General features: G+C 42.3%; 4 non-coding genes across 4 annotated transcripts; all 4 read right to left on the bottom strand.

Annotated features, from left to right (window-relative positions):
- Positions 1-5,564: 5,564 nt before the first annotated feature.
- TRNAF-GAA (transfer RNA phenylalanine (anticodon GAA)) lies at positions 5,565-5,637 on the bottom strand. The gene has a single exon. It is a non-coding gene; the product is annotated as a tRNA-Phe (tRNA).
- An 899-nt stretch (positions 5,638-6,536) lies between these two features.
- TRNAL-CAG (transfer RNA leucine (anticodon CAG)) lies at positions 6,537-6,619 on the bottom strand. The gene has a single exon. It is a non-coding gene; the product is annotated as a tRNA-Leu (tRNA).
- Positions 6,620-7,301: 682 nt separating this feature from the next.
- On the bottom strand, positions 7,302-7,374 carry TRNAF-GAA (transfer RNA phenylalanine (anticodon GAA)). The gene has a single exon. It is a non-coding gene; the product is annotated as a tRNA-Phe (tRNA).
- An 898-nt stretch (positions 7,375-8,272) lies between these two features.
- TRNAL-CAG (transfer RNA leucine (anticodon CAG)) lies at positions 8,273-8,355 on the bottom strand. Its single transcript has one exon. It is a non-coding gene; the product is annotated as a tRNA-Leu (tRNA).
- Positions 8,356-13,801: the final 5,446 nt, after the last annotated feature.

Genomic DNA, 13,801 nt, shown 5'->3' with positions numbered 1-13,801 from the left:
GCAGCCAACGAGCTCACCAAAACACCTGAGGGAGGAAGCCCAGAGACTGCAATACCACTTGTGACCACAGAAGTGAACTCAGCCACAGAATTCACAACAGTACCCCCCCCTTGAGGAGGGGTCACCGAACCCTCACCAGAACCCCCAGGCCGACCAGGATGAGCCACATGAAAGGCACGAACAAGATCTGGGGCATGGACATCAGAGGCAAAAACCCAGGAATTATCTTCCTGAGCATAACCCTTCCATTTGACCAGATACTGGAGTTTCCGTCTAGAGACACGAGAATCCAAAATCTTCTCCACAATATACTCCAATTCCCCCTCCACCAAAACAGGGGCAGGAGGCTCCACAGATGGAACCATAGGTGCCACGTATCTCCTCAACAACGACCTATGGAATACATTATGTATGGAAAAGGAGTCTGGGAGGGTCAGACGAAAAGACACCGGATTGAGAATCTCAGAAATCCTATACGGACCAATAAAACGAGGTTTAAATTTAGGAGAGGAAACCTTCATAGGAATATGACGAGAAGATAACCAAACCAGATCCCCAACACGAAGTCGGGGTCCCACACGGCGTCTGCGATTAGCGAAAAGCTGAGCCTTCTCCTGGGACAAGGTCAAATTGTCCGCTACCTGAGTCCAGATCTGCTGCAACCTGTCCACCACAGAATCCACACCAGGACAGTCCGAAGACTCAACCTGTCCTGAAGAGAAACGAGGATGGAACCCAGAATTGCAGAAAAATGGAGAGACCAAGGTAGCCGAGCTGGCCCGATTATTAAGGGCGAACTCAGCCAACGGCAAAAATGACACCCAATCATCCTGGTCAGCGGAAACAAAACATCTCAGATATGTTTCCAAGGTCTGATTGGTTCGTTCGGTCTGGCCATTAGTCTGAGGATGGAAGGCCGAGGAGAAAGATAGGTCAATGCCCATCCTACCACAAAAGGCTCGCCAGAACCTCGAGACAAACTGGGAACCTCTGTCAGAAACAATATTCTCAGGAATGCCATGTAAACGAACCACATGCTGGAAGAACAAAGGCACCAAATCAGAGGAGGAAGGCAATTTAACCAAGGGCACCAGATGGACCATTTTAGAAAAGCGATCACAGACCACCCAAATGACCGACATCTTTTGAGAAACGGGAAGGTCAGAAATGAAATTTATCGAAATATGTGTCCAAGGCCTCTTCGGGACCGGCAAGGGCAAAAGCAACCCACTGGCACGTGAACAGCAGGGCTTAGCCCTAGCACAAATTCCACAGGACTGCACAAAAGCACGCACATCCCGTGACAGAGACGGCCACCAGAAGGATCTAGCAACCAACTCCCTGGTACCAAAGATTCCTGGATGACCGGCCAGCACCGAACAATGAAGTTCAGAGATAACTTTACTAGTCCACCTATCAGGGACGAACAGTTTCTCGGCCGGACAACGATCAGGTTTATTAGCCTGAAATTTCTGCAACACTCTCCGCAAATCAGGGGAGATGGCAGACACAATGACTCCTTCCTTGAGGATACTCGCCGGCTCAGATAACCCCGGAGAGTCGGGCACAAAACTCCTAGACAGAGCATCCGCCTTCACATTTTTAGAGCCCGGAAGGTATGAAATCACAAAATCAAAACGAGCAAAAAATAACGACCAACGGGCCTGTCTAGGATTCAAGCGCTTGGCAGACTCAAGATAAGTAAGGTTCTTATGATCAGTCAAAACCACCACGCGATGCTTAGCACCCTCAAGCCAATGACGCCACTCCTCGAATGCCCACTTCATGGCCAGCAACTCTCGATTGCCCACATCATAATTACGCTCAGCAGCAGAAAATTTCCTGGAAAAGAAAGCACATGGTTTGAACACTGAGCAACCAGAACCTCTCTGTGACAAAACCTCCCCTGCACCAATCTCAGAAGCATCAACCTCGACCTGGAACGGAAGAGAAACATCAGGTTGACACAACACAGGGGCACAGCAAAAACGACGCTTCAACTCCTGAAAAGCTTCCACGGCAGCAGAAGACCAATTAACCAAATCAGCACCCTTCTTGGTCAAATCGGTCAATGGTCTGGCAATGCTAGAAAAATTACAGATGAAGCGACGATAAAAATTAGCAAAGCCCAGGAATTTCTGCAGACTTTTTAGAGATGTCGGCTGAGTCCAATCCTGGATGGCCTGAACCTTAACCGGATCCATCTCGATAGTAGAAGGGGAAAAGATGAACCCCAAAAATGAAACTTTCTGCACACCGAAGAGACACTTTGATCCCTTCACGAACAAGGAATTAGCACGCAGTACCTGGAAAACCATTCTGACTTGCTTCACATGAGACTCCCAATCATCTGAGAAGATCAAAATGTCATCCAAGTAAACAATCAAGAATTTATCCAGATACTCACGGAAAATGTCATGCATAAAAGACTGAAAAACAGATGGAGCATTGGCAAGTCCGAACGGCATCACCAGATACTCAAAATGACCCTCGGGCGTATTAAATGCCGTTTTCCATTCATCTCCCTGCCTGATTCTCACCAGATTATACGCACCACGAAGATCAATCTTAGTAAACCAACTAGCCCCCTTAATCCGAGCAAACAAGTCAGAAATCAATGGCAAGGGATACTGAAACTTAACAGTGATCTTATTAAGAAGGCGGTAATCAATACACGGTCTTAGCGAACCATCCTTCTTGGCTACAAAAAAGAACCCTGCTCCCAATGGTGACGACGATGGGCGAATATGTCCCTTCTCCAGGGACTCCTTCACATAACTGCGCATAGCGGTGTGTTCAGGTACGGACAAATTAAATAAACGACCCTTAGGGAATTTACTACCAGGAATCAAATCGATAGCACAATCACAATTCCTATGCGGAGGTAGGGCATCAGACTTGGACTCTTCAAATACATCCTGAAAGTCCGACAAGAACTCTGGGATGTCAGAAGGAATGGATGACGAAATAGACAAAAATGGAACATCACCATGTACTCCCTGACAACCCCAGCTGGTTACCGACATAGAGTTCCAATCCAATACTGGATTATGGGTTTGTAGCCATGGCAACCCCAACACGACCACATCATGCAAATTATGCAGTACCAGAAAGCGAATAACTTCCTGATGTGCAGGAGCCATGCACATGGTCAGCTGGGCCCAGTACTGAGGCTTATTCTTGGCCAAAGGTGTAGCATCAATTCCTCTCAACGGAATAGGACACCGCAAAGGCTCCAAGACAAATCCACAACGTTTAGCATAATCCAAATCCATCAGATTCAGGGCAGCGCCTGAATCCACAAACGCCATGACAGAATACGAAGACAAAGAGCACATTAAGGTAATGGACAAAAGGAATTTGGACTGTACAGTACCAATAACGGCAGAGCTATCGAACCGCCTAGTGCGTTTAGGACAATTAGAAATAGCATGAGTAGAATCACCACAATAGAAACACAGTCTGTTCAGACGTCTGTGTTCTTGCCGTTCTACTTTAGTCATAGTCCTGTCGCACTGCATAGGCCCAGGTTTACTCTCAGACAATACCGCCAGATGGTGCACAGATTTACGCTCGCGCAAGCGACGACCGATCTGAATGGCCAAGGACATAGACTCATTCAAACCAGCAGGCATAGGAAATCCCACCATTACATCCTTAAGAGCTTCAGAGAGACCCTTTCTGAACAAAGCCGCTAGTGCAGATTCATTCCACAGAGTGAGTACTGACCACTTCCTAAATTTCTGACAATATACTTCTACATCATCCTGACCCTGGCATAAAGCCAGCAGATTTTTCTCAGCCTGATCCACTGAATTAGGCTCATCGTAAAGCAATCCCAGCGCCTGGAAAAATGCATCAACATTACTCAATGCAGAATCTCCTGGTGCAAGAGAAAACGCCCAGTCCTGTGGGTCACCGCGCAAAAAAGAAATAATAATCAAAACCTGTTGAATAGGATTACCAGAAGAATGAGGTTTCAAGGCCAAAAATAGCTTACAATTATTTCTGAAGCTCAGGAATTTAGTTCTGTCACCAAAAAACAAATCAGGAATCGGAATTCTTGGTTCTAGCATCGATTTCTGATCAATAGTATCTTGAATCTTTTGTACATTTACAACGAGATTATCCATTGAGGAGCACAGAGCCTGAATATCCATGTCCACAGCTGTGTCCTGAAGCACTCTAATGTCTAGGGGAAAAAAAAGACTGAAGACAGAGCTAAGAAAAAAAAATGATGTCAGGATTTCTTTTTTCCCTCTATTGGGAATCATTGGTGAGGCTCCTTGTACTGTTATGGCTGGCAATCAGGCAACACAGCGTGCAGTAATCAGCGCACATACAGAGATCTGGCAATAACCAAAAACAATAGGACGAGCTCTGAGACGTGGAATCTCTGTAGACTGCAGTACCTGATCTATCCTCACACAACTATAAGCAGCAGTGGATTGCGCCTATAACTACCTATGCAACTCGGCACTGCCTGAGGAGCTGACTAGCCTGAAGATAGAAATACAAGCCTGACTTACCTCAGAGAAATACCCCAAAGGAATAGGCAGCCCCCCACATATAATGACTGTTAGCAAGATGAAAAGACAAACGTAGGAATGAAATAGATTCAGCAAAGTGAGGCCCGATATTCTAGACAGAGCGAGGATAGCAAAGAGAACTATGCAGTCTACAAAAAACCCTAAAACGAAAACCACGCAAAGGGGCAAAAAGACCCACCGTGCCGAACTAACAGCACGGCGGTGCACCCCTTTGCTTCTCAGAGCTTCCAGCAAAAGTTAATAGCAAGCTGGACAGAAAAAACAGAAAACAAACTAGAAGCACTTATCTAGCAGAGCAGCAGGCCCAAGGAAAGATGCAGTAGCTCAGATCCAACACTGGAACATTGACAAGGAGCAAGGAAGACAGACTCAGGTGGAGCTAAATAGCAAGGCAGCCAACGAGCTCACCAAAACACCTGAGGGAGGAAGCCCAGAGACTGCAATACCACTTGTGACCACAGAAGTGAACTCAGCCACAGAATTCACAACAGTGATGCATCATATTTCTTCAGAAACTACCATTTGGCCACACAGCAGGGCTTTGAAAATAAGAGCACCATTCGGGTTTTGGAATGCAGATTTTGCAAGAATAGTTTGCGGTAAAATTTTCAGAGTACCAAACATACCAAAAACAGCAGAAACCCCCCCCCCAAAGTGACCCCATTTTAGAAATTACTTCTCACAATGAATCCATATACACCACAGCATTTCATAGTCAAACATACATGGCTGAAATCATTCAGCTAGTGTCTGATACATGATGCCTGTATCAGCTATCCGGTTCCCATTAAATCCTCTTACAGCTTAGTGAAATGGAAATAAACAAAATAGAGGAAAAATTAAAAAAAATAATAATTTGCTCAAAAGGAAAAGCTCCCATTTCTCATCTTGTCAACATTTTATTTTCTGTAGATAGTTAAGATTTTTAGGCCTTTTTTCATTTTCTTTCAGTCATCAGCCCATGTGCTTTGTTCATTTTCTCCTTAAAATGTAAACAGTGAAGAAAAATTATGTTGCCGAAACCCGGGATCGAACCAGGGACCTTTAGATCTTCAGTCTAACGCTCTCCCAACTGAGCTATTTCGGCCAAACACAAACAACTTTAGGAGTGTTTGACACTCGGCAAATGTCAAGCGAAACCCCTGAAAATGTATATTTTTATTTTTGCTTTGACTAGTTTTTGCAGCATGATTTCTATTTGAAACTCCTGCCATTTTGTTGTACATGTTTAATAACTTTCATTAACTCTTTGTGAATGAGTAGAAAAAAAATGCAATTTTGACAGATTTTTTTACATTTCCAATTTGACCCTATTCATCATGTTCATTCTAACCCTGTGTTTATGAGACAGGTGATGGTTGCACATAAAACACAATGTGCATGCATAATGTTACATCAAGTTTTATTTGATATTAGATGCAAATAATTGGAGCAAAAAAGGAGACAAAACTTTAGAGAAAATATTTTAATGATTGTTAACTTTCAATGTGAAAACGTTTGTCCCAAAATGTGCTGAAACTTAGATGTCAGTATCGCATGCGCATTTCAGACTTTTTAATCTATGATTACCTACTTTTTCAGCTTTTGTTTATTAAGTACTGTTATGGTCTATTGAGGAATGAGGTAAACAAATATGAAATTAGACTTACCTGCAATTCAGTTTATAGAAATCTCCCAGAACAGCCCCATAGGATGTGGAATCTCCGACCTAATAGGGAAAGAGAACACAAAGAGGTGAAATAATCCTCCCCATTCACCGCCCATAGTATTTTTATGGTGCCAAGACAGCTAACATATGCACATAAAACCTATTTCACAATCCTAGAGTTCCGTTTATAGATGACAATTTCAGATTCACCCCAAAAACTCCCAGGTAGTCATAACTTTGGGATCAGGTTTTTTAAGGCCCATTGCTAAGTTTGGTTTGAGCCCCATCTAATCAATAACTGAAGGGAATCTGTATAGTTTCATGAAACGAAAAGGTGATGTCAGAAGTGGGATTTGAACCCACGCCTCCAAGAGAGACTGCGACCTGAACGCAGCGCCTTAGACCGCTCGGCCATCCTGACTTCTTGTGGATTTTGTACCTTAACCAACTTGTCGCAACACACAAAAACATTAATAAATAGCATTTTTCATGTGTGTACTTTTTGTCAGCATTAATTTTCAAACCTCCTTTTATTTTGTTAGGATGTTAGAAATGTTAGATTTCTCACAAAATGCGGTGATGCATCATATTTCTTCAGAAACTACCATTTGGCCACACAGCAGGGCTTTGAAAATAAGAGCACCATTCGGGTTTTGGAATGCAGATTTTGCAAGAATAGTTTGCGGTAAAATTTTCAGAGTACCAAACATACCAAAAACAGCAGAAACCCCCCCCCCCCCAAAGTGACCCCATTTTAGAAATTACTTCTCACAATGAATCCATATACACCACAGCATTTCATAGTCAAACATACATGGCTGAAATCATTCAGCTAGTGTCTGATACATGATGCCTGTATCAGCTATCCGGTTCCCATTAAATCCTCTTACAGCTTAGTGAAATGGAAATAAACAAAATAGAGGAAAAATTAAAAAAAATAATAATTTGCTCAAAAGGAAAAGCTCCCATTTCTCATCTTGTCAACATTTTATTTTCTGTAGATAGTTAAGATTTTTAGGCCTTTTTTCATTTTCTTTCAGTCATCAGCCCATGTGCTTTGTTCATTTTCTCCTTAAAATGTAAACAGTGAAGAAAAATTATGTTGCCGAAACCCGGGATCGAACCAGGGACCTTTAGATCTTCAGTCTAACGCTCTCCCAACTGAGCTATTTCGGCCAAACACAAACAACTTTAGGAGTGTTTGACACTCGGCAAATGTCAAGCGAAACCCCTGAAAATGTATATTTTTATTTTTGCTTTGACTAGTTTTGCAGCATGATTTCTATTTGAAACTCCTGCCATTTTGTTGTACATGTTTAATAACTTTCATTAACTCTTTGTGAATGAGTAGAAAAAAAATGCAATTTTGACAGATTTTTTTACATTTCCAATTTGACCCTATTCATCATGTTCATTCTAACCCTGTGTTTATGAGACAGGTGATGGTTGCACATAAAACACAATGTGCATGCATAATGTTACATCAAGTTTTATTTGATATTAGATGCAAATAATTGGAGCAAAAAAGGAGACAAAACTTTAGAGAAAATATTTTAATGATTGTTAACTTTCAATGTGAAAACGTTTGTCCCAAAATGTGCTGAAACTTAGATGTCAGTATCGCATGCGCATTTCAGACTTTTTAATCTATGATTACCTACTTTTTCAGCTTTTGTTTATTAAGTACTGTTATGGTCTATTGAGGAATGAGGTAAACAAATATGAAATTAGACTTACCTGCAATTCAGTTTATAGAAATCTCCCAGAACAGCCCCATAGGATGTGGAATCTCCGACCTAATAGGGAAAGAGAACACAAAGAGGTGAAATAATCCTCCCCATTCACCGCCCATAGTATTTTTATGGTGCCAAGACAGCTAACATATGCACATAAAACCTATTTCACAATCCTAGAGTTCCGTTTATAGATGACAATTTCAGATTCACCCCAAAAACTCCCAGGTAGTCATAACTTTGGGATCAGGTTTTTTAAGGCCCATTGCTAAGTTTGGTTTGAGCCCCATCTAATCAATAACTGAAGGGAATCTGTATAGTTTCATGAAACGAAAAGGTGATGTCAGAAGTGGGATTTGAACCCACGCCTCCAAGAGAGACTGCGACCTGAACGCAGCGCCTTAGACCGCTCGGCCATCCTGACTTCTTGTGGATTTTGTACCTTAACTCTTTCCAAATTAGTCAGCAGAAATATGACCATCAATTGTCATTGAAAATTATTTTAAAATAATTAATATTACAGTTTTTATTTCTATACATTTGTTTAAACTATTAGTTATAAAGCCTATTTTGAGCTAAAAGGCCAAGCCCCATTTGTTAAAAAATATGACATGTATCACCTTATGCAGTAATAACTCTGGAATGCTTCTACATATCCCCGTAATTCTGAAAGTGTTTTTTGTGACACATTGTACTTTACATTAACTGTAAATTTAGGTCAATAAACTTTTAGTTTTTTTCTGTGAAAATATCTAAAGTTTGCTTAAAATTTTGAAATATTAGTCATTTTTATTCTTTGACTGCTTATACCCTTAAACCAACTTGTCGCAACACACAAAAACATTAATAAATAGCATTTTTCATGTGTGGACTTTTTGTCAGCATTAATTTTCAAACCTCCTTTTATTTTGTTAGGATGTTAGAAATGTTAGATTTCTCACAAAATGCGGTGATGCATCATATTTCTTCAGAAACTACCATTTGGCCACACAGCAGGGCTTTGAAAATAAGAGCACCATTCGGGTTTTGGAATGCAGATTTTGCAAGAATAGTTTGCGGTAAAATTTTCAGAGTACCAAACATACCAAAAACAGCAGAAACCCCCCAAAGTGACCCCATTTTAGAAATTACTTCTCACAATGAATCCATATACACCACAGCATTTCATAGTCAAACATACATGGCTGAAATCATTCAGCTAGTGTCTGATACATGATGCCCGTATCAGCTATCCGGTTCCCATTAAATCCTCTTACAGCTTAGTGAAATGGAAATAAACAAAATAGAGGAAAAATTAAAAAAAATAATAATTTGCTCAAAAGGAAAAGCTCCCATTTCTCATCTTTTCAACATTTTATTTTCTGTAGATAGTTTTTGTAGATAGTTTCTGAAGATTTTTAGGCCTTTTTTCATTTTCTTTAAGTCATCAGCCCATGTGCTTTGTTCTTTTTCTCCTTAAAATGTAAACAGTGAAGAAAAATTATGTTGCCGAAAGCCGGGATCGAACCAGGGACCTTAAGATCTTCAGTCTAACGCTCTCCCAACTGAGCTATTTCAGCCAAACACAAACAACTTTAGGAGTGTTTGACACTCGGCAAATGTCAAGCAAAACCTCTGAAAATGTATATTTTTATTTTTGCTTTGACTAGTTTTTGCAGCATGATTTCTATTTGAAACTCCTGCCATTTTGTTGTACATGTTTAATAACTTTCATTAACTCTTTGTGAATGAGTAGAAAAAAATGCAATTTTGACAGATTTTTTTACATTTCCAATTTGACTCTATTCATCACGTTCATTCTAACCCTGTGTTTATGAGACAGGTAATGGTTGCACATAAAACACAATGTGCATGCATAATGTTACATCAAGTTTTATTTGATATTAGATGCAAATAATTGGAGCAAAAAAGGAGACAAAAATTTAGAGAAAATATTTTAATGATTGTTAACTTTCAATGTGAAAACGTTTGTCCCAAAATGTGCTGAAACTTAGATGTCAGTATCGCATGCGCATTTCAGACTTTTTAATCTATGATTACCTACTTTTTCAGCTTTTGTTTATTAAGTACTGTTATGGTCTATTGAGGAATGAGGTAAACAAATATGAAATTAGACTTACCTGCAATTCAGTTTACAGAAATCTCCCAGAACAGCCCCATAGGATGTGGAATCTCCGACCTAATAGGGAAAGAGAACACAAAGAGGTGAAATAATCCTCCCCATTCACCGCCCATAGTATTTTTATGGTGCCAAGACAGCTAACATATGCACATAAAACCTATTTCACAATCCTAGAGTTCCGTTTATAGATGACAATTTCAGATTCACCCCAAAAACTCCCAGGTAGTCATAACTTTGGGATCAGGTTTTTAAGGCCCATTGCTAAGTTTGGTTTGAGCCCCATCTAATCAATAACTGAAGGGAATCTGTATAGTTTCATGAAACGAAAAGGTGATGTCAGAAGTGGGATTTGAACCCACGCCTCCAAGAGAGACTGCGACCTGAACGCAGCGCCTTAGACTGCTCGGCCATCCTGACTTCTTGTGGATTTTGTACCTTAACCAACTTGTCGCAACACACAAAAACATTAATAAATAGCATTTTTCATGTGTGTACTTTTTGTCAGCATTAATTTTCAAACCTCCTTTTATTTTGTTAGGATGTTAGAAATGTTAGATTTCTCACAAAATGCGGTGATGTGTTATGGCTGGCAATCAGGCAACACAGCGTGCAGTAATCAGCGCACATACAGAGTTCTGGCAATAACCAAAAACAATAGGACGAGCTCTGAGACGTGGAATCTCTGTAGACTGCAGTACCTGATCTATCCTCACACAACTATAAGCAGCAGTGGATTGCGCCTATAACTACCTATGCAACTCGGCACTGCCTGAGGAGCTGACTAGCCTGAAGATAGAAATACAAGCCTGACTTACCTCAGAGAAATACCCCAAAGGAATAGGCAGCCCCCCACATATAATGACTGTTAGCAAGATGAAAAGACAAACGTAGGAATGAAATAGATTCAGCAAAGTGAGGCCCGATATTCTAGACAGAGCGAGGATAGCAAAGAGAACTATGCAGTCTACAAAAAACCCTAAAACGAAAACCACGCAAAGGGGCAAAAAGACCCACCGTGCCGAACTAACAGCACGGCGGTGCACCCCTTTGCTTCTCAGAGCTTCCAGCAAAAGTTAATAGCAAGCTGGACAGAAAAAACAGAAAACAAACTAGAAGCACTTATCTAGCAGAGCAGCAGGCCCAAGGAAAGATGCAGTAGCTCAGATCCAACACTGGAACATTGACAAGGAGCAAGGAAGACAGACTCAGGTGGAGCTAAATAGCAAGGCAGCCAACGAGCTCACCAAAACACCTGAGGGAGGAAGCCCAGAGACTGCAATACCACTTGTGACCACAGAAGTGAACTCAGCCACAGAATTCACAACAGTACCCCCCCCTTGAGGAGGGGTCACCGAACCCTCACCAGAACCCCCAGGCCGACCAGGATGAGCCACATGAAAGGCACGAACAAGATCTGGGGCATGGACATCAGAGGCAAAAACCCAGGAATTATCTTCCTGAGCATAACCCTTCCATTTGACCAGATACTGGAGTTTCCGTCTAGAGACACGAGAATCCAAAATCTTCTCCACAATATACTCCAATTCCCCCTCCACCAAAACAGGGGCAGGAGGCTCCACAGATGGAACCATAGGTGCCACGTATCTCCTCAACAACGACCTATGGAATACATTATGTATGGAAAAGGAGTCTGGGAGGGTCAGACGAAAAGACACCGGATTGAGAATCTCAGAAATCCTATACGGACCAATAAAACGAGGTTTAAATTTAGGAGAGGAAACCTTCATAGGAATATGACGAGAAGATAACCAAACCAGATCCCCAACACGAAGTCGGGGTCCCACACGGCGTCTGCGATTAGCGAAAAGCTGAGCCTTCTCCTGGGACAAGGTCAAATTGTCCGCTACCTGAGTCCAGATCTGCTGCAACCTGTCCACCACAGAATCCACACCAGGACAGTCCGAAGACTCAACCTGTCCTGAAGAGAAACGAGGATGGAACCCAGAATTGCAGAAAAATGGAGAGACCAAGGTAGCCGAGCTGGCCCGATTATTAAGGGCGAACTCAGCCAACGGCAAAAATGACACCCAATCATCCTGGTCAGCGGAAACAAAACATCTCAGATATGTTTCCAAGGTCTGATTGGTTCGTTCGGTCTGGCCATTAGTCTGAGGATGGAAGGCCGAGGAGAAAGATAGGTCAATGCCCATCCTACCACAAAAGGCTCGCCAGAACCTCGAGACAAACTGGGAACCTCTGTCAGAAACAATATTCTCAGGAATGCCATGTAAACGAACCACATGCTGGAAGAACAAAGGCACCAAATCAGAGGAGGAAGGCAATTTAACCAAGGGCACCAGATGGACCATTTTAGAAAAGCGATCACAGACCACCCAAATGACCGACATCTTTTGAGAAACGGGAAGGTCAGAAATGAAATTTATCGAAATATGTGTCCAAGGCCTCTTCGGGACCGGCAAGGGCAAAAGCAACCCACTGGCACGTGAACAGCAGGGCTTAGCCCTAGCACAAATTCCACAGGACTGCACAAAAGCACGCACATCCCGTGACAGAGACGGCCACCAGAAGGATCTAGCAACCAACTCCCTGGTACCAAAGATTCCTGGATGACCGGCCAGCACCGAACAATGAAGTTCAGAGATAACTTTACTAGTCCACCTATCAGGGACGAACAGTTTCTCGGCCGGACAACGATCAGGTTTATTAGCCTGAAATTTCTGCAACACTCTCCGCAAATCAGGGGAGATGGCAGACACAATGACTCCTTCCTTGAGGATACTCGCCGGCTCAGATAACCCCGGAGAGTCGGGCACAAAACTCCTAGACAGAGCATCCGCCTTCACATTTTTAGAGCCCGGAAGGTATGAAATCACAAAATCAAAACGAGCAAAAAATAACGACCAACGGGCCTGTCTAGGATTCAAGCGCTTGGCAGACTCAAGATAAGTAAGGTTCTTATGATCAGTCAAAACCACCACGCGATGCTTAGCACCCTCAAGCCAATGACGCCACTCCTCGAATGCCCACTTCATGGCCAGCAACTCTCGATTGCCCACATCATAATTACGCTCAGCAGCAGAAAATTTCCTGGAAAAGAAAGCACATGGTTTGAACACTGAGCAACCAGAACCTCTCTGTGACAAAACCTCCCCTGCACCAATCTCAGAAGCATCAACCTCGACCTGGAACGGAAGAGAAACATCAGGTTGACACAACACAGGGGCACAGCAAAAACGACGCTTCAACTCCTGAAAAGCTTCCACGGCAGCAGAAGACCAATTAACCAAATCAGCACCCTTCTTGGTCAAATCGGTCAATGGTCTGGCAATGCTAGAAAAATTACAGATGAAGCGACGATAAAAATTAGCAAAGCCCAGGAATTTCTGCAGACTTTTTAGAGATGTCGGCTGAGTCCAATCCTGGATGGCCTGAACCTTAACCGGATCCATCTCGATAGTAGAAGGGGAAAAGATGAACCCCAAAAATGAAACTTTCTGCACACCGAAGAGACACTTTGATCCCTTCACGAACAAGGAATTAGCACGCAGTACCTGGAAAACCATTCTGACTTGCTTCACATGAGACTCCCAATCATCTGAGAAGATCAAAATGTCATCCAAGTAAACAATCAAGAATTTATCCAGATACTCACGGAAAATGTCATGCATAAAAGACTGAAAAACAGATGGAGCATTGGCAAGTCCGAACGGCATCACCAGATACTCAAAATGACCCTCGGGCGTATTAAATGCCGTTTTCCATTCAT

The sequence above is a fragment of the Ranitomeya imitator genome, chromosome 10, assembly GCF_032444005.1.
Source record: "Ranitomeya imitator isolate aRanImi1 chromosome 10, aRanImi1.pri, whole genome shotgun sequence".
Taxonomy (NCBI): domain Eukaryota; kingdom Metazoa; phylum Chordata; class Amphibia; order Anura; family Dendrobatidae; genus Ranitomeya; species Ranitomeya imitator.
This window is presented reverse-complemented; position numbering and strand designations above follow the sequence as displayed.